The sequence below is a fragment of the Equus asinus genome, chromosome 29 (genome assembly GCF_041296235.1).
Source record: "Equus asinus isolate D_3611 breed Donkey chromosome 29, EquAss-T2T_v2, whole genome shotgun sequence".
NCBI lineage: Eukaryota > Metazoa > Chordata > Mammalia > Perissodactyla > Equidae > Equus > Equus asinus.
The window spans coordinates 43272798-43291731 of NC_091818.1; positions in this window are offsets into that span (position 1 = coordinate 43272798).

Here is an 18934-nt window from a genome sequence, read left to right on the forward strand (position 1 = left end):
AGCCTTTAGAGGAGCACTCCCCTGGCTGAGGGCAAGCAGGGGGCTGTTAGGGAGCTGGAGCGACACTGGGCTGGACTCCTCTCTCACTCGTGTATCATTAGCTTGGATTACTCCAGTTGTCACTAAAGCCTAGGCAGTAAGGCTCCCAGTCTCTGGAAGGCATTGCCGTGGCCCGCCTGCCGGAGGACAGCATACCAAAGGCTTAACATCCGGGAGTCGAGCCTCAAGTCCTCCTAAGGCAACGCCGGCTTAACGGGCCTGGGGGCAATGAGAAGGTCTTCTTTCCCTAAATTGGTCATCCTTCCTTCACCCTGCCCCGCTTCTCTGTCTCTGCATGGGTCCCTCATCTGTGTCCACCTTGCATCGCGTTTCTCTCCGATGGCTCAGTCCACAGTGACGGTTATTTGCAGGGATGAGCAGCCTGCAGATCCCATTGTCTGAGGCGGTAAATCACGCCCCGTTGATAAGCTCCCGCAACATCTAGGACTGTGATCGAGACACGATAAACACGCAAAGACGTATTTTGTCAACTGAATGCATGAATTGGAATTAATTAGTTAAATTTCTGGAAGCTACTTTGCAGAGAAAGTTTGTTAATTCATGATTAATTTCACTTCTTATCATTTTGCATTTCATTTGAGATACCATTATTAACGAAGGGCTGATTGAGCATTAATGTGATTAGAATCTGAATTAATGTCTCCTAATAATTTATTGTTTTCATAAATCCAAGACAATAGGGTCAGACAGATGGACCTCATGTTCTTAAACCAATGGAATCCAAAATGAAAAGCTTGTGTTACCACTACCATAATTTTCCTTGGTGGTGACAAGTAGGCACACTTTCTGGCTCTGGTCAAGGAAGCCCTGTTTCTGTTAATCTGGAGCCTCATCCTTGGGTGTTACTAATGATGCACGGGATTCAACCGGCTGGTGAGGCTGTAATTCAGTCTCCACACTGAATTCAAAGATGTGGGCCTTTATCTGGCTCACAGCACCAGGAAAATCCTCAAATGACTGATAACTTTCAATCTGACCACCGCAAGTGCCCTCTACACCTCTCCTATGTAAATAGCATTTGTTCCCTGTGATGTGTGGGCTCGCTACCGTGTGCTTCTGCTGGTCCACACAACATCTGTTCTGTTTCTCACTGTAGACAGATGGAAGCCGCACAAAATGGAACTCGAAAAGTAATCCTGCGTGAGTGGAATAAAGTTCAATTATCATTTCAGTAATACACCAACTGTTAAAAAATCTGCATAAAACTGTTGAGCCCTACAAACTAAAGTTTGTACATGGGCAGCTTTTTTCAAATTTTATCTGGTCAAATGCACCTTGAGTTTTAAATGTTCCGATTTGAGCATTTTTACATGTCAGCAGATAATTTAATTCAACTAAAACACACCTTAAGTTTGTGTAAAGTCACGTGTGAGACGTTACCCTGGCAAAGAATGGAAAAGTAAACGACAAACACCTTCGCAATATTAAGATGGGTATCCTTAAAAATAAGAGCTTGGGTCCTTGTTCTCAATGTCCATTAAGGTCTGTAGTATAATACCTTCAACCACAACTACTTAAAAATTGAGCCACTGTTCCATCACACATGTGCCTTTGGTGACCTGATGCCAAATCACAAGTTAGGCTGTTGTCACCTTGATCGAGCACCTGGAGCAGATTGGCTGTTTGCCTCAGGCAGACAAAGCAGGAACCAGACTGATATCCAGGAGATACTCAGTCACACGAGTCTGAGCTGCGACCCCACACAGAGCACACAGAACTCGGAGGACGAAACGGAGAGCCAACGACACAACGGATGCCCTTCAGAACAGGCCAGCGCAAAGGCGCAAAGGGCTGGCCAGCAGGCGGCTTCTCACTGATCAGGAAGATTCTGTCAGGAAGCTATAGGTATTTATCACAGCTAGGGTCGAAATCCTTGGGAAAAATTCAGATGACTCGTGATGTTTTTTATTATCTATGATAACAAAAACATATGGAGTGCTGGGGGCAGAGGGATAAATAGGTGCAGCACAGAGGATTTTTAGGGCAGTGAATATTCTCCATATGATACGTTAATGGTGGATCCATGTCATTATGCCCTTGTCCAAACCATAGACTGTACAACACCAAGAGCGAGCCCTAATGCAAACTATGGACTCCGGGAGGTGACAACGTGTCAGTGTAGGTTCATCAACTGTGTAAATGCACCATCTGGTGGAGGGATGTTGATAACGGCGGAGACTGTGCCTGTGTGGGGAAGGCGGTAAATGGAGAGTCTCTGTACCCTCCTCTCAATTTTGCTGCAAACCTGAAACTGCTCTAAAATATAAAATCTTTTATTTATTTATTTTTATTTAAAAAACTCTTATTTTTTTTTTTGAGGAGATTGGCCCCGAGTTAATATCTGTTGCCAATCTTCCTCTTTTTTTTTTCCTCCCCAAAGCTCCAGTGCACAGCTGTATATCCTCGTTCTAAGTCCTTCTAGTTCTTCGATGGGGGACGCCGCCTCACTGTGTCTTGATGAGCGATGCATAGGTCCATGCCAGAATCCAAACCGGCGAACCCCGGGCCACTGAAGTGGAGTGTGAGAAGTTAAACACTCAGCCACGGGGCCGGCCCCCTCGAATCTTTTTTAAAAAAACAAAATCACTATGATGTGAAACTAAATTCCAGACTCTCTCACTTTGGGGAATAGGCCAGTTGCAAGAAGAAAAGGGAAAAGGAGAAAACGTTCTATAGCTCTGAAGCATCTAAAGATAGATATTTTTTTGTTATCATGTTTCTTTACTACGAGGAAAAAAAAGAAATCAGAGTAGAATGCTCTAGTTGGAAAGAATTACTTCAACCAACTATCTTCAGAGCCAGTCGGAACTTGTCATTAATGTCCACCTTCCAACATCACGCTTTCTTTTCTCCAGAGGATTGATGCTTCTGCAAGATGACCCTTCCTGTGACCGTTGCTGGCCACCTCCAACAGAGGGTGACAGACGTCACACCTCCACCTGCTCACACATATGGAGGGACAATTCAGCAGCAGGTTCTCCGATAACAGAGGCCGCTGCCCCTGGGATTGGACCGTTAAAACGCTAGAATCTGTGTTCTCCTAGGAACCATGGGATGCAAGGGCAGTGTCTTTTTTTTTTTTTTTTAAAGATTGGCACCTGGGCTAACAACTGTGGCCAATCTTTTTTTTTTTTTTTTTTCTGCTTTATCTCCACAAACCCCCCCTGTACAGAGCTGTATATCTTAGTTGCAGGTCCATCTAGTTGCGGGATGTGGGACGCCGCCTCAACGTGGTCTGATGAGCAGTGCCATGTCCGCACCCAGGATCCGAAGCCTGGGCTGCCACAGCGGAGTGCGCAAACTTAACCACTCAGCCACGGAGCCGGCCCCAGGCAGTGCCTTTTCAATCCTACCTCGGAGTGTATTCTTGACGGAATATTCCTTTTGCTTCAGTTGATACTGAATAAAATTGGTAGAGTGAGCATATAACGGATGGCTAATAAAACTAATTCATTATCAGCTCATGTTAATTATGACCATTCTTTCATAGTTATTTACTATTTGCTTTTGGATATATTTGAATACTTTTGAATATGTCCATGGCAAATGATTTGAATATTTTAAAGGATATACAGGAAAGACTGTATCTTCTGCTCACTGACTTTACCAGTTTCTGATCTATCCTTCCAGAAAACTTAGATTACCTGTCTTTATTAATTTTTATTTTTTACTCAGAACTGTTGCACTGTTCTGGGTCTTGACTCCATCATATGTTATGCTTTCTTTGTCAGGGTTTTTTTAAATTAAAAAAAAATTTAATTGTGGTAAATTGTAGATAACGTAAAATTTGCCATCCTAACCCTTTCTAAGCGCACGGCTCAGGGGCCTTGAGCACATTCACATTATTACGCCACCACCATCATCTCCAGTATTTTTTTCATCTTCTCAAACTGAAACTCTGTCTGCATCAACCAGGCATCTCCGTGCCCCTCCCCGAGCCACTGGCGCCCGCCCCCCCATCCTACTTCCTGTCTCCAAGATTTTGACCGCCCTGGATCCTTCATGCAAATAGAATGACATAGTGTTTGTACTTTTTCATCTGGCTTATTCCACTTAGCATAATGTCCTCCAGATTCTTCTATGTTGTAGCATGTTGGAATTTCCTTCCTTTTCAAGGCTGAATAATATTCCATTGTCTGCATAGACACAGCATGCTTCCAGAATGGACACCTGAGTTTCTTCCACCTCTTGGCTACTGTGAACATGCCACCGTGAACACGGTGGACAAGAATCTCTCTGAGATCCTGCTTTCACTTCTTTTGGGGGTGTACCCAGGAGTGGAATTGCTGGGCCATGTGGTGGTTCTATATTTAATTTTGCCTACTGTTTTTAGTGCTTCTTCTTTTCCTTCTTTTTCCTTAAACTGTTCACTCTATGATCTGGAGAGTGATCTTCACCTGCACTTTTGTGTCCTTTCTTTGACACTAATTTGAAATTTTTCCGTTCTGTTCTTAGTCCTTTCACTAGACATTTTAAAATCTAACTTTATATAATAAACGTAATTCTCTACTTCTTTAGACAGTGTCTCTAGACTTCCTATTTAATATGAAATTAGTACATTTCTAACTTTTCTGGCTTCCTTTTTTTGCCTCAATAATTTTAATTTATCATTTTATTATTCTTAGTTTTTCTAATACTTTGTACCTTTATACTTTCAACTATGCGTGATTCATTGGTTTAATCAGTATTTTTAGACTCCGGACTAGACAAGAAGTGGAACGCTGCCCGTTCATACCACCCCCTGCCACCCCTCTCCCTCTTTCTCCTGCCTCCACAAACGTGCTAGCGCTACGGCACCTTATATATGCCATTCCCTTACTAGAACATTCCGTCATCGCACCATAATCCTCATAGTAGTAGTAGCTTTATTCCCACACCTAAGTTGCTTCAATGCTCAACGCTCGTCTTTTATTTCAGTTTCTCCACTTATTCCATCGCCATCTTCCAGCCTCTTCTCCAGGAGGAGTTACCAGGACGACGGCACGTGGGTCTCGCATGCTCCAAGCTGCTTTATAACCGAATAGCAGTCTGCTGTACTCCCTTCTAGAATGAAATCTTGTCACCAAGCATGAGGACGCCAAGTTTCCCCCTTATAAATAGCCCGTTCTTTGTTTTGTTTCCTTGGCCTGGACCCCTGGAGAAACCTTTCTTTATCTTTACATGCGTATCTGTTACTCACACTTTGCTGATGTTTCCTTCGTGTCTGGCACAGTTTATTTTTATTTCTGTATCGATTTGATTTAAATTTTGACTTTGGACTTCCGTTTTTTGGTCTCGACATCATTTAGTCCTACGCACGGCCCTCCACCATCATCCCGCTCTCTCCTCCATCTTCTCTCCTCACTGCGGCTGCACCCAGCGGGGACTCCGTTTCTGCGGTGATGGCATTGTTCTCTTCCACTTCTTGGCTGATGGAGGCCAGATTCGGGGTAGCCCCTCGCTTACCTACACGCTTCTCCCTTGAGTCTTCGCTGTAGCCCTTCTGAAAGATGTTGTTTCGCTGAGTTCATTGCAATAGGCTGAGCCGCACTTCTATTCGCTCCAGGGCCTGGCGTGTGAGCCGCATCTTGCTTTTGTTTTTCTTTTTCCTTCCCTGCTTTTTTTTTTAAATAGCATCTTTGATAGATTCCATGCTCTTTTCTTTCTTAGGAAATCCGTCCTTTAATAAACGGAGTCTTTTCTGGGCCAGCTATTGACACAAGATACGAACGGAGGCAGGACACAGTTTTCCCTCGTTCAAAATGAAACTCCTAGTTATCATTTTATTTCTTGGTGCAATATCTTCAGTTCTTCTGGGGCACCGGGAGAAATGCCCACAGCTCCCTCGCCTCAGATCCCTCTCTTCCAGTCAGGGACCATCCCTTCCACCCTGAGGTGGCAGCGTCACTTCGGAAAAGCTAGGGGGCTGTGACTCCGCCTGAGACCTGGAAAGGGGGCACCTTCCCTGGGGTCTTCTGCACCCCGTCTGACTTTCCTTGCATTCGATGCCCTTTCACAGGCACCGTGGTTCACGGTTACACCGTAAGCTTCACACAAGATGGAGTTCTCTTTCTTTACTCTGCTGTCTTAAAAGGGGACAGTATGTTGTTTTGTTTTTGTGTTTAAGGGATACAGAAAGACCAGCTGTTACAAGACATTAACTCATTTGTATATCATGCAACAAAAGCTGGTTTTGTTTTTATGTTGGTAACTTCAGTCAGTGTTACAAAAATAAATAAGACCCCAAAGAATCCAAAGCAAGGAGTTGAACAGGTGTTTGCACACCCACGTTCATAACGGCATTATTCACAACAGCCGAAAGGTGGAAGCAACCCAAGTGCCCACAAACCGATGACTGGATAAACGAAATGTGGCATAAATACACAATGGAATAGTATTCAGCCTTCAAAAAGAAGGAAACTGTAACATATGCTATAACATGGATGAACCTGGAGGGCATTATTGTGCTCTACGAAGCAAAAGGACAAATACTGTATGATTCCACCTAGAGTCATCAAATCCACAGACAGGGGCCAGCCCTGTGGCCGAGTGGTTTGGTGCATGTGCTCCACTTCGGTGGCCCAGGGTTTCACCATTTTGGATCCTGGGTGCGGACCTAGCACCACTCATCAGGCCATGCTGAGGCGGCATCCCACATAGCACAACCACAAGGACCTGCAACTAGAATATATAACTATATACTGGGGGGCTTCGGGGAGAAGAAGAAGAGGAAGAAAAAAAGAAGATTGGCAACAGATGTTAACTCAGGGGCCAATCTTTAAAAAAAAAAATCCATAGAGAAAGTAGAATGGGGCTGCCGGGGGTTGGGCGCTGTGGAGAATGAGGAGACATTATCTCATGGATACAGAGTTTCAGTATGAGATGAGGGAAAAATTCTGCGTAGGGATGATGATGATGTTTGCACAACGGTGTGAATGTACTTAATGCCTGTGAACTCCACACTTAAAAATAATTGAGATGGTAAGTTTTAGGTTATAGCTATTTTCCCACAGTTAAGAATAAGTAAATAAAGATAAATAAATGAGTGAATAAGACCCACTCCGAGCCTTCAAGAAACCCACCCGACGGTCAGGGGCCGTGTTGGTTGGGAAGGCAGGCAGCTCTCCTGCTGACTTACACAGCTTGAGAGGTCACTTCCCCTTCAGAGGCCCAGCTCCTCCACCACTAAAACGAGGGATTGGACTGTATCTCCAGGTTCTCGAATATCTCGAAGGATGTGATGACCTTGCTTAATATTGCACCCCCAAAAGACTGTAAATATATAAAGCTGTTATCACAGAACACAGGATTCTACACAGGCAGCTCCCCTGCCAGTGTGGACAGCTCTGCACACACAGAAGCAAACCCAGGTGAGTACAAAGGGGTTTGGGAAATACGTCAGCGACGTGCTGCCCAGGGACGGCTCGCTCCCTGGCCTCGACCTCAGCTGTCACACACCCGCCAGCTTCGCGCCCCGTCATCCCCATCTTGAACAAGGGGCCCACGTTTCCTCAGGGCACGGGGTCCCCAAATCGTGTAGCCAGCTCTCTAACCCAAAGTGATGGGGGTTGAGTATGAGGAGCTTAATTTTCAAAGGAATCCAAGCCAAGGGCAGCGCCCCAGGAGCCTGTAAACATGTCAGAGGGAGGCGGCCTCAAACCTGCTTTATTGCACTGGGACCCGCGGCACGGAGCTGGGGTGAAGGATGAGTCTGGGAGTCCGTTTCAAAATGACCAAACTCAGACTAATTTACATCACTTTTTGGCCTGCGGGCTTGGCTCTTGCGTTAGATTTTATTCCTGTTCCACTTAGCCCTCCCCGAAAGGCTCTTGTCTCCTCTGATCACAGATAGATTTTTCCTAGCATTTTTGAGAAGAAAAAGGAGGAAAGAAGAGATGCGAGGTGGCGCACATGGGTTTGGCTCTGCTTTAGCCGGCCATTACTCACTGAAATTCAAAACAAATAGTTAATTGTCTGGAAAGTGAAGAGAATGAAAAACCCAGCTCTGGAGCCGCGTCTGTTGGAGGTCAACCCGGCGCCGTGTGCTCCGGGGAGCCCTCTGCACAGACACGAGGGCCAGGATCTGCGGGACTGAAGGTCGAGGCAACAGAGAAGGCCCCCCGGGCCAGGCGCCTCCTCCTCCAGGGATCCAGACGCCCAGCGTTTGGGATCTCCCTCCCTGTGTCGGCCTCCGTCTGTTTCTCCCTCGGCCTCCAGCTGGCTGCATGGACTTGCAGTTTCTGAGGCATCCCGTGGCCTCCGTTGTCCCAGCCGTCAGGCGGGAGCCACTCCCAGCTGTTCCAGAATGTGTTGGCGCTCTGTGCGGGTTAAAGGCAATAACGTAACAGATCCCAGAAAAAATGGTAAATGCCGTCCTTGATGAGAGACCGGAGGCCACTGCAGCTTTCTCACTGAGTTAAAGCATTCTTGTCACCCGCGAGGCACATCTCAGTAGAATCCTGTGTCAAACTCCTCAACCGGCCTTCAAGATTTAGAATCGGCCTCAACTTACACTCTTGACCTCTTCTCCCACACTTGTGCCATCCCCGAATGTCCTCTGAACCCCCTTAGGAGAGCTGAGCCTTTGCCATGCAGTCCCCTCTGCCTGGAAGCCCGTCCCCCGACTTCCCAACGTCCCTACACGCCAGGGCCCGAGGGTTTAATTTCCATCACTGCAAAGCCAATGAGCACAAACCTTGGGGCCTAAAACAAGGCCCCTTGACCGGCTCCCGGTTCCCCAAGTCAGAGGTCCAGGTGGGCTGGGCTGGCTCTCTGCTTCGGGTCTCACAAGGCCAAAATCTTAGCGTCGGCTGGGCTGTGTTCCCATCTGGAGACATTGAGAGAATCCACCTCCAAGAGGGTCGGTTGTGGGCCACAGCAGTTAATTTCGCGTGTGAACTTGGCCAGGCCACAATGTCCAGGATCTGGCCAAACATTGTTCTGGGTGTTTTTGCATGAGACTCACATCTAAATCCGTGGACGCTGAGTAAAGCAGATGGCCCTCCAGAGTGGTGGGCCTCACCCAATCAGTCGAAGGCATGATGAACAAGGGCTGGCCTCCTTCCTGCACAGGGGAGCTCCCCAGCAGAGGGTCTTCAGATGCCACCTGCACCCTTGGCTCCCCTCAGACCCCAGCCGGCCCACCCACCCTGCAGATTTCAGGCTTACCGGCCTCCACAATCACATGTGCCAGTTCCTTATGACAGATCTCTTTCCACATGTACACACCTCCTATTGGTTGTGCCTCCGAGAACCTTGGCTACCACTTGCACAGAAGCCAGATCTTTATCGATCTAAGGTCCTTGTTCCCTTGCTGACTGCTAGCAAGGGGTCCCTCCTTCTTCCAGAGGCTGTCCACATTCCTCGGCCTGTGGTCCCCTCCATCTTCAAAGCCAGCAAGGACACCGCAAGTCCTCACCCCGCTTCTAATCTCTGTGAGTTCCCCCAATGCCACCAGCAAGAGAATACTCTCTCTACGGATGGAGCAGGCCCCCACGATCTCCTCTGCTTACAAAGCAGCATAACCAGGGTGCCCGCCCGTCACACTCGCTCCAGGGCCTCGGTAGGAGGGCTTGGGGCTACGTTTAGAATTCGCCTCCCACAGCCAGCTCCAGCTGCCCTGGGTCAGCACTGAGGGCTCCTCCTCTCTGCTCCCATGACATTTCCCTCCTCTCTGTTTGTCCGATGCCCACATGCTGGCCCAGGTGCGGTCTGTGATTTCTCCCTCCACGTCGATGGGGATCTGCCTGGAGGGTCCCCTGCCCGGACGTGGTGGTGAATGTGCAGGGCACTCTGAGTGGCCTTGCAGGGTAAACACCACCGGCAAGCCATTTTGGGTCCCGCCAGTGTGAATGCCATCCTCATTGTCCTTCCCTTCACCCTGGGGTCCCCCTCGGTCGGCGTCCTCTCTCAGTGGCTCTCATCCTTTGGTCCTCAGATTTCTCTCCACCGTGGATGGTAGCCCACCTTTCCCTTGCCAGGTAACCCCACCACCTCCCGTAGCCAAGGATGAAGCCCCTGTCCCCCGGGTGTTCGGGGAGAGTAGGGGGACAGCCACCAAGTGGGGCAGTGGGCTGAGCGCCCCCAGCCAGAACACCCACCACAGTAGCAAAGTTCCTGCAGCCGTACGCAGCCTGGATGTCTACTTCCAAAAACGCTCAGGAGAGTGGAGTCTTCAGCCAATGGTGGTTCTACAGCAGTCAGAGCCCCGAGAAAGTTCTGCCTGCGTGGGACAGGGCGGCAGGTTCTTCTCGGGTCCCTGCAGGCCGTCCACTCTATTCAGTAAGGTGCTCAAAAACTGGTCAGGAGCTGGCCATTCTGTCCTTCCCAAGGACTTGCCTCTGTCCTAAGACGGATGACAAAGTCCAGGGCACCTTACTGAGACAGCAGCAGCCTCAGTTAGGAACGCTGCTGGAGCCCTCTGTGCTGGTTCCTTTCTTTCCGCTGATTTTGTTGGAGGAGGTTCCAGGCTCTGTGTCCATAACTGCGGGCAGTGGGTGCAGTTCCTCATGACTTCCACTTTAACACGAACATCCCAGGAAAGCCCACCTGGACGGAGAAGCAGCACTGTTCCTGAAGGGAGGGAGAGAAGCCGAGAAGGAGCAGCCTCTCGCGGAGGCCCCGGGACGGTTCCCCAGCTGCACAGTGACACCTAAAGCCACATGCGGTCAAAGCACGTCTGTAAGGAAAATTCCTAGAGAAAGATACTCTGAATCATTACGGAAAAAACAACAAACTGCATTTTTACCTGAAATCTCGCTGTCAGCCTTAATGAATTACAGTATCGCTAGTCAACTGCTGATGGAGAGAAAAACGGGTGTGAGCGTGTGTGTGTGTGTTTGTGTCTGTGTGTATGTCTCTGTGTCTGTGGGTGTAAGTACGTGTGTCTGTGTGTGGGAGCACGTGTGTGTCTCTGTGTCTATCTCTGTGTATGTGTGTTTATATGCATGTGTGTGTCTCTGCGTCTGTGTATAGGTCTGTGTGTCTGTGCGTCTGTCTGTGTCTCTGTGTATGTGCGTGTACAGAGAGGTCTGTGTGTCTGTGTGTGCATGTGTGTGTGAGAATATATGTATGTTTCTGTGTATATCTCTATGTAGGTGTGTCTATATGCATGTGCGTATGTGTCTCTGTGTCTGTGATATGTGTGTGCACGTATGCATGTGTCTCTGTGTATGTGCATGTATGGGTGTGTCTCTGTGTCTGTGTGTTTGGGTCTGTGTATATTTATGTATGAGTGTGTCTCTTTGTATGTCCCTGTGTATGTGTGTCTGTCTATATGTGTATCTGTTTCATGTATGTCTGTGTGTGTCTGTTTGTGTCTCTGTGTATGCGTGTCTGTCGGTATGTGTGTGTGTCTTATGTGTGTCTGTGTGTATAGGCACATGTCTCTGGGTATGTGTGTCTATCTGTATGTGTGTGTGTCTCATGTATGTCTGTGTGTGTCTGTTTGTGTCTCTGTGTATGTGTGTCTGTCTGTACGTGTGTCTGTCTCATGCGTGTCTGTGTGTATAGGTACACGTCTTTGTGTATGTGTGTCTATCTGTATGTGTGTGTGTCTGTTCGTGTCTCTGTGTACGTGTGTCTGTCTGCACGTGTGTCTGTCTCCTGTGTGTCTGTGTGTGTATGTACACGTCTCTGTGTGTGTGTGTGTGTGTGTGCACGCAGCTGCCAAAGGGAGCATTTCCACACCGCTGCACTTTGCTGTCCTCCACGTTGTACCACAACCTCTGCACGGCCCACCGCGTTGTGTGCTCCTTGTGAGCGGGAGGCTGCAGTTAGGCAGCGACCTCCTGAGGCCCCGTGGAAATAGCTCACGGCATTCCAGACCCGCCAGGGATCAGAACGCTGGCCAAGTGCTCCCTGTGGGATCCCACTGCCCACGTGAGGTGGCATTCCAGTCCTCTCACAAGCTGACCTCTATGAGCCACCAGCTCATCTCTAATTCCTCCACGAGGAGGATGGATTTCCAAGACGTGGGAGGAAGGACAGGGATGCGGGTCTCCAGAGAGGACCCTAGAGGCCGAAGCGTTTTGCCTGAAGGTCATTTGGAGTCCGAGACTCCCCAGTTCCTCCAGCTGGAAACGGGGCAGCTCCCGGACGTGTTGGGGGGACAACAGGCTGGAGGCGAGACTCACGACACAGAACAGGGTGAGGGCTCTCGGCTGGACCCGCTTGGGGAAGAGAAACGATGGAACAGACTCTTGGCGCCACCCAGAGCAGACGCTGATCTTGGGCTGACTGGAGAGGCTCCAGTCACTGTGTGCTACAGGGCACGGTTCACGGGGAAGAAAAGATCTCCTTGGGCAGGAAAACAAACACTCTCCTTTGTGCGGTTTTCAACCCTCTGTGAACTCAACAGCGCAGGATCCATCGTTCACACCATCAGCGAGCTTCCAATTGCATTTGAAACTACGGAATAAATGAAGGCATCCAAAGGCATAGTGAGAGCTTTTAGGTGCTTCATTAGCTAAAGGATCTGGAGAGACCCTTCCTACGCAGCCTCATGGCTTTCGCAAAGTCGCCATCGCGGCTGGAAACAGCACGCTGCCACCGGAGGGGGGCTCGGACCCACCTCCCCCCATCACAGTCAGATCTACAGGAGCACATACACGCATGTGAATCAAAGAAATGACAGCGCAGACGTGTCAGTGAAGCCTCACCTGGTCTCGCTCCAGCTCCGCTCCAGGTTGAAGTTCTGCGAATGCTCTGGGATCCTCTCTGTGGAGGTCACAGCCCTACTTCTAAACTAAAAAATGTGACTTTAAAAATAGTGACTTTTTCCTATAAATGCTGAGGCACAGATCCGGAGACCCCAGAGGAAAGAGAGAAAATAACAAATGTGGAGTTTTCATCAAATGCTCGAAATGCAGACTCAAACACGCACGGGACCGTCCGAGCAGGGCTGGGTCTCCTGCGTGTTTTCCAAGGTTTAGAACAGTTCCTGGAACCCAGCCCGGCTCACAGCACCAGGGCAAAGAGAAAAATAAACTTGAGTATCTCCACAATGCCTCAGAAAGCAGCTATGAATGTCACCAATGCCCAAGGAAAAATGACGGGTGATAACAGGTGACACTGAGTGTGTAACGGCCTCTGTTATGGATGAAGCGGAAAGGAGCCTGCATGGTTAAATTTTCTTCCCTAGGCAACTTCAGAAAGCTCTGAGTGAGCTCCTGAAAGAGCTTCTCCCTGTGATGGACAATCCACAGTGGCCACTAGAGGACACAGAGATGTCACTCACTCTGGACGCTTTCTAGACTTTCAGGGAACAGGAGTTCTGGGGTACAGGGCCTGACACTCCCTTGCACCTCCCTGGGTGTACCCCCACTTCAAGGCTGCCTCTGGTCATTGTCATAAACTGTGAAGGGTCTGAAATTTTCCCCTACGTGCAAGCTAAGCAGTGGGCCAGCCACAGCTTCATGGATGCTGGAAGAAGGCACGAGATTCCTGGGTCAGAGACAAATGACGTGACTGCTCACAGAAGTTGCAATAGTCAGACTATCAGCATTTTTGGGTGCCAGCACCTGAAGCCCCAATTCCCCACATGGGGACACAAAGAAGGCCAAGTGACACGTGTGCATGTAGTGGGGTGTGTTATGGAGAGAGACCCTCAGTTAGGGAGCCTGAGCCCTGAAGAGTGGGAAGAAGCACACTGCCCTGCCTTCGACTGCATCCCCTGCACAAACATCCTGGGAAAGAGCTTTGGGTGGTCAGCCCTCGGCTCCCAGATGCATGGAAGGCATGAGATGCAGGAAGCCTCGTCTTTGGGCTGTAGCTGTGCTTAGAGGCATAGCTCTCAGGGCTGGCGACCAGGGCATTTTGCAGGACAGCTGGAGGGTGCAGGCCTGAGGAGGCCTTGGACAGGCAGCTGTGCATTTGCTCTGTGTGCAGGGCACACTGATGGAGCACGCACTGCGCACAGAGAGCCCTGGTCGTGCTCAGACCGAGTTCTCATCTTGTGCCTTTGATGACAACTTCTGTCTCCACTCCAATCTTCTAAGAACAGTCTTTACCTTCGGTGCCACAGGCCTCTTTGACAGTCTGGTAAAGACTCCTTTGCTGAATAATATTTTTAAATGATTAAAATAAAATATGTGAGGGGGGGGCCACCACGGTGACTTAGTCGTTAAGTTCACCCACTCCGCTTCAGCAGCCTGGGTTTTGCAGGTTTGGATCCCAGGTACAAATGTACATACTGCTCATCAAGCCGTGCTGTGGTGGCATCCCATATAAAATACAGGAAGATTGGCAACAGATGTTAGCTCAGGGCCAATCTTCCTCACCAAAAAAAAAAAAAAGGAAGAATAAAAAGAAAAGAAAATACCTGAGAAAATGAAACACTTAAATAAAATAAAATACCTAGGAAAATAAGAAAGAATAAAATATCTAAGGAGATAAAGGAACTCTTATTTCTCTCTCTTATTGAAAACCAGTTGTCAAATATTTTAGGAATGCTAAAAAATATACAATTAAAAACCTATTTTGGATTAACAAGTTCTTCTCTGAGCATAACATAAAAAGACCCAACACTGGCTCTGATGAACAGGGTACCTTCAAAGTTGTCATGGGCATAAACGGTGTTTAGAGAGCCGTGACACCATTGCACCCTCGACTCTAAACTGCCCCCATGTTCTGGAACGATGACAATATTCCAGACAAACTGTTCCCACCTGGGGTCTAGAAATCGCGGTCCCTACATGTGCAGACCTGAGGAGGGGGCACAGGCAGCCTTGGGGGCAGCGGAGGCCAGCCGTGGGGACTCCCTAAGGGGGCAGAGGCACAAGGATGCGCCCGCGCACGTGGAGAGGAGGAGCCAGAGCTGCAGCTCCCTGGGCACAAAGGGCTTGTGAGGCAGTGCGAGCAGAAGAGAGGAAACACGACAGGAACAGTGAGCTGTGTGCTGGGAAGGACGAGCCAATAGAGTTGCTGAATGCAAAGTGGAAGGTGGGGACTGGAGAGCTATGAGCCCCAAGCCGGCACCCAAGTGCAGAGTGCAGAACGTAACCATTGTGCCACCTGGCCAGCCCCAAGGATTTTTTTTAATACAATTTCTGGACCCGGAAAGTGAATAGGGAAGTTCAGGATGCCCATACAGTTATAGGGACCTTCAGTGAAGAGTGGTGAGAACCCAAGAACCAAACAAGAAAACTCTAAGGGAAGGAGACGTGAGCAACGATAGGGGTAGGAAAGTGGCCCATAACGAGGGTCCTCCCTGGGGACAGGATGCCTGCAGACTCCCGGGCTGAATGCATGCTTCTGTTTATAAACGAGCAAAAGCAGTCTGCAGGTATCAAACCATCAGAGAGTTAAGATGAGCCCAGAAATAGGAAAACGAATTGGAAGAATAAGGAACTGTGCCTGAACCACAGATTACGAGCAGCTGCCAAAACGACACCGTGTGGATCCTCCGGAAAGTTCCCTTCACTGACCAAAATGCCTCCTGCAGGGGCAGACTGGCTGCCTGGACAGCTGACCAGGTGGGCTTCCTCCTGATGAACAGGAAGCATTCTTCGGGGGGCCCCCCTCCTTGCTGAGGGCTGATTCCCTGTGCAGGGCATTATGTTCTGTCTCCAAGTGGGCCATAAGCTTTCCAGGTGACTTTGGAAAAACACATAAAGATGGCCATCACTTACTCAGCATTCACCCTGTAGCCTGCACGCACCTGCGAGTTTAACATGCCTTCTTCCATTTAATGTTCATGGCCCCGTTGAGGCAACAGCCCTATGTAGGGGGCCGGCCCGGGGGCCCAGAGGTTAAGTGTGCACCTTCCACTTTGGTGGCCTGGGGTTCACTGGTTCCGATCCTGGGTGCGGACATGGCACCGCTTGGCATGCCATGCTGTGGTAGGCGTCCCACATATAAAGTAGAGGAAGATAGGCACAGATGTGAGCTCAGGGCCAATCTTCCTCAGCAAAAAAAGAGGAAGATTGGCAGTAGTTAGCTCAGGGCTAATCTTCCTCAAAAAAAAAGAAGCTAAAGCAACTGCTCACAACCTTTAACCAATAACCAGCTGATCTGAGTCCAGGTCTGTCCCACTCTCTCTCACCTGTGTCACCTCCCACCCCAAACTATATCACTGATTTGAATCGTGAGTGCTTGTGCGCCCCAAACTCATAGGTGGAAACAACCCCCAAGGTGATGATGTTAGGAGGTTCAGCCTTTGGAAGGTGATGAGATCATGAGGGTGGAGCCTCATGAATGGGATTGATGTCCTTATAGAGAGACCCCAGAGAGCCCCCTTGCCCCTTCCACCATGTGAGGACACAGCGAGAAGACATCTCGAACCATGCATCTATGAACCAGGAAGCAGGTTCTCACCAGACACCGAATCTGCTGGTGCTTTGATCTTGGACTTCCAGCCTCCAGCGCTGTGGGAAACAAATGTTTAGGGTTTACAAGCCATCCAGCCCGTGATTTCTGTTATAGAAGCCCAAATAGACTAAGACACAAGCTTACACATGGATAAAAGGACACAGAGGAGAATGCCGTGAATACACGACAGAAGGCAAGTTGAGTGGCTGCTCTAAAGAGTTCTGCAAATACGTGGAGCTAAGAGACAACATTCGTTGGTGGCATCGCGCCACAAATAAAGCATGCCAATGTTTATTAATCTTTCCACCTGATTGTAAAAGCCACGTTCTCAATTTGCTTCTCATAAACTGGACGCTCGTCTCCTTAGAGCAGTTTATCCACATGCCTGTGTCACGGGCCGTCCAAAGTTTGTTTCAATAAAGATGTAAACGCTGCATGGATTTGTGGGGTCAGGGTTGTATAACCCTCTTCATAAGCAAGGCTGAGGATATTTTTTTCTCTTTAGTGCTTGAGGCAAGTTTGAACTACAAGTTAATGGGACCCAAAATATCTCTATTTTATGTTATTAAAGGTAATTTTCTTTAATTAACATAGTCAGAGGAAAATAATATACTTTGGAGGCCCCAAAAGTGGCGTATCTTAGATCAAAGACGTTCCCCAGTGATTGTGCTTGATTATCTTTTAAAAACAGGCATCGTAAGAGTTTCTAGAATGCGGTGATTTGACTCCTGAATTGATTTACTTTATACAGTACTTATCCTGGCTTTTAAATCATAGGCCCATTGCGGGGTCCTTTGATAATGTTTATCATGTTGGTAATCCAGAGGGGGGAAACTCTATAAACTGTACATTTTCTTAATGCTTGATGAATAAATTATTTCTAGAACCTGTAATCCTTTTCATGAACAGCTTCTCTGGGAACAGAGCTTGTCGCTGCCTGGCCCCTGGGTTTCTGGGTCTTCCCTTCCATCTGTGGGAGAGTAAAAAGAAAAGGTCATCACCCCCACCCCACAATACTCCTGAGTCTGCGTGTGCGTGTGCTTCCAAGAACAGTAAACCCAGAGACGGTGGGCACCGTGCCGGCCCCATGGAACATTTGTTGAGCGAGGCCTCTGCATAGTCTCCACCAGCCTTTCGAGAACCTGAACTGCCTGTCTTGCTGAATCTCATTTCTTCAGGGTGCAGTGGGTTCAAAGAGGACCCTTGTCAAAATAAACGTGTAATGCACACAAAGGGCTTGGGTGGGCCCGGCCTGTGGGGAGATGAGGGTGCAGTGGGGCCCGTGTCCAGGGAGAACGCTCTTCCTGGCGCGTAGACGGCGCTTCCCGCTGTGTCCGCACATGCAGGAGAGCTCTCCAGTGTCTCTTCCTCTGCTTATAAGGATATCAGCCCTATCAGATCAGGGCCTTAAACTCATGACTTCACTTAACCTGATGACCTTGCTAGAGACCCCATCTCCAAATGCCTTCAAGCTGGGGGTGAAGGTTCAACCTGTGAATTTGGGGGCAAAATTCAGGCCCTAACAGGGAGCAAGGGGCCTTTGCCGTCCACTCACTGACTGTTGCTCTTCGGTCCTCTCCCACCCCCAATCTTTTGATAACCCTCAGACCTCTTCCCCAAAGAAAACTTGGACTCTCATGAGAGAACTCTAAATGTCACATTATGTTTACCAGCGATAGCTCCTTTTGCAGAAGGAAACAATGGCTTTCAGTGAGCCTGAAGCCACGAGGTGCACAGAGAATACGCAGACCAGAGCTGCCTTTGTGTCTGTGCCCAAGACCCCCGCCCAGCTCGAAGCGGAGCCATCAGGCTCAGAGGATAAGGAAGAATTTGTCCCCATTTCCACAGCTTTCCCCTGAGAGCACTTCGGCTTGGAGTCTTTATGACGTGGAATTCTGGTGCCGAACCTGCCAAATGTTCCCCAACCTGGCAGAACCGTGGAGAAGTGGGTGCTTGTTTTCATTTTACACACACACACAAAAAGAAAGAAAGGAGAATCTAAAGATAAGACTTAACTAGGGAAGGCCTGAGATCACAGACTTTCGAGTTATGCGGGCCTTGGAGATGACCCAGGGCGCCATCTTGGAGCCAGTGCCCCAGGAGGGAGCAGCTGACCCTGTCACTCGCTCGATTAACATGAATGAGCCCGCTCTCCAGGCCTTGCACTCACAGTCGGTCCTCCTCTTGTTACTGCTTTCCTTTCCCATCTCGGAAGACAGATAACAGCCAGCTAGAGCATCACAGTTATTTCCAAATAAAACATTGGGGACCTCAAGAAAGCTTTGAGGGTTGGTCTCACATTCAACAACCAACTTGACACATTGCCGTGGCCTCATTCATGGTTTTGTTATGTGTTTTGTGGACTGATCTGCCCTGCGGAGATGATATGAAAGGTTTTGTTGGAACACAGAGCCCCGATCCCAGCTTGAGAACCCAGTCCTGATGACCGGGGCAGGATGAACACGGAGGAGAGAAAACCATCAGCAAGGGTCTGCTTTACACTGAAAACACTGGACGCTCCTGAGTGCGCCTACAGCGCACCACTCTGGGTCAACTGGCGCACCAAATGCCCTCGGAGATGCCGCGA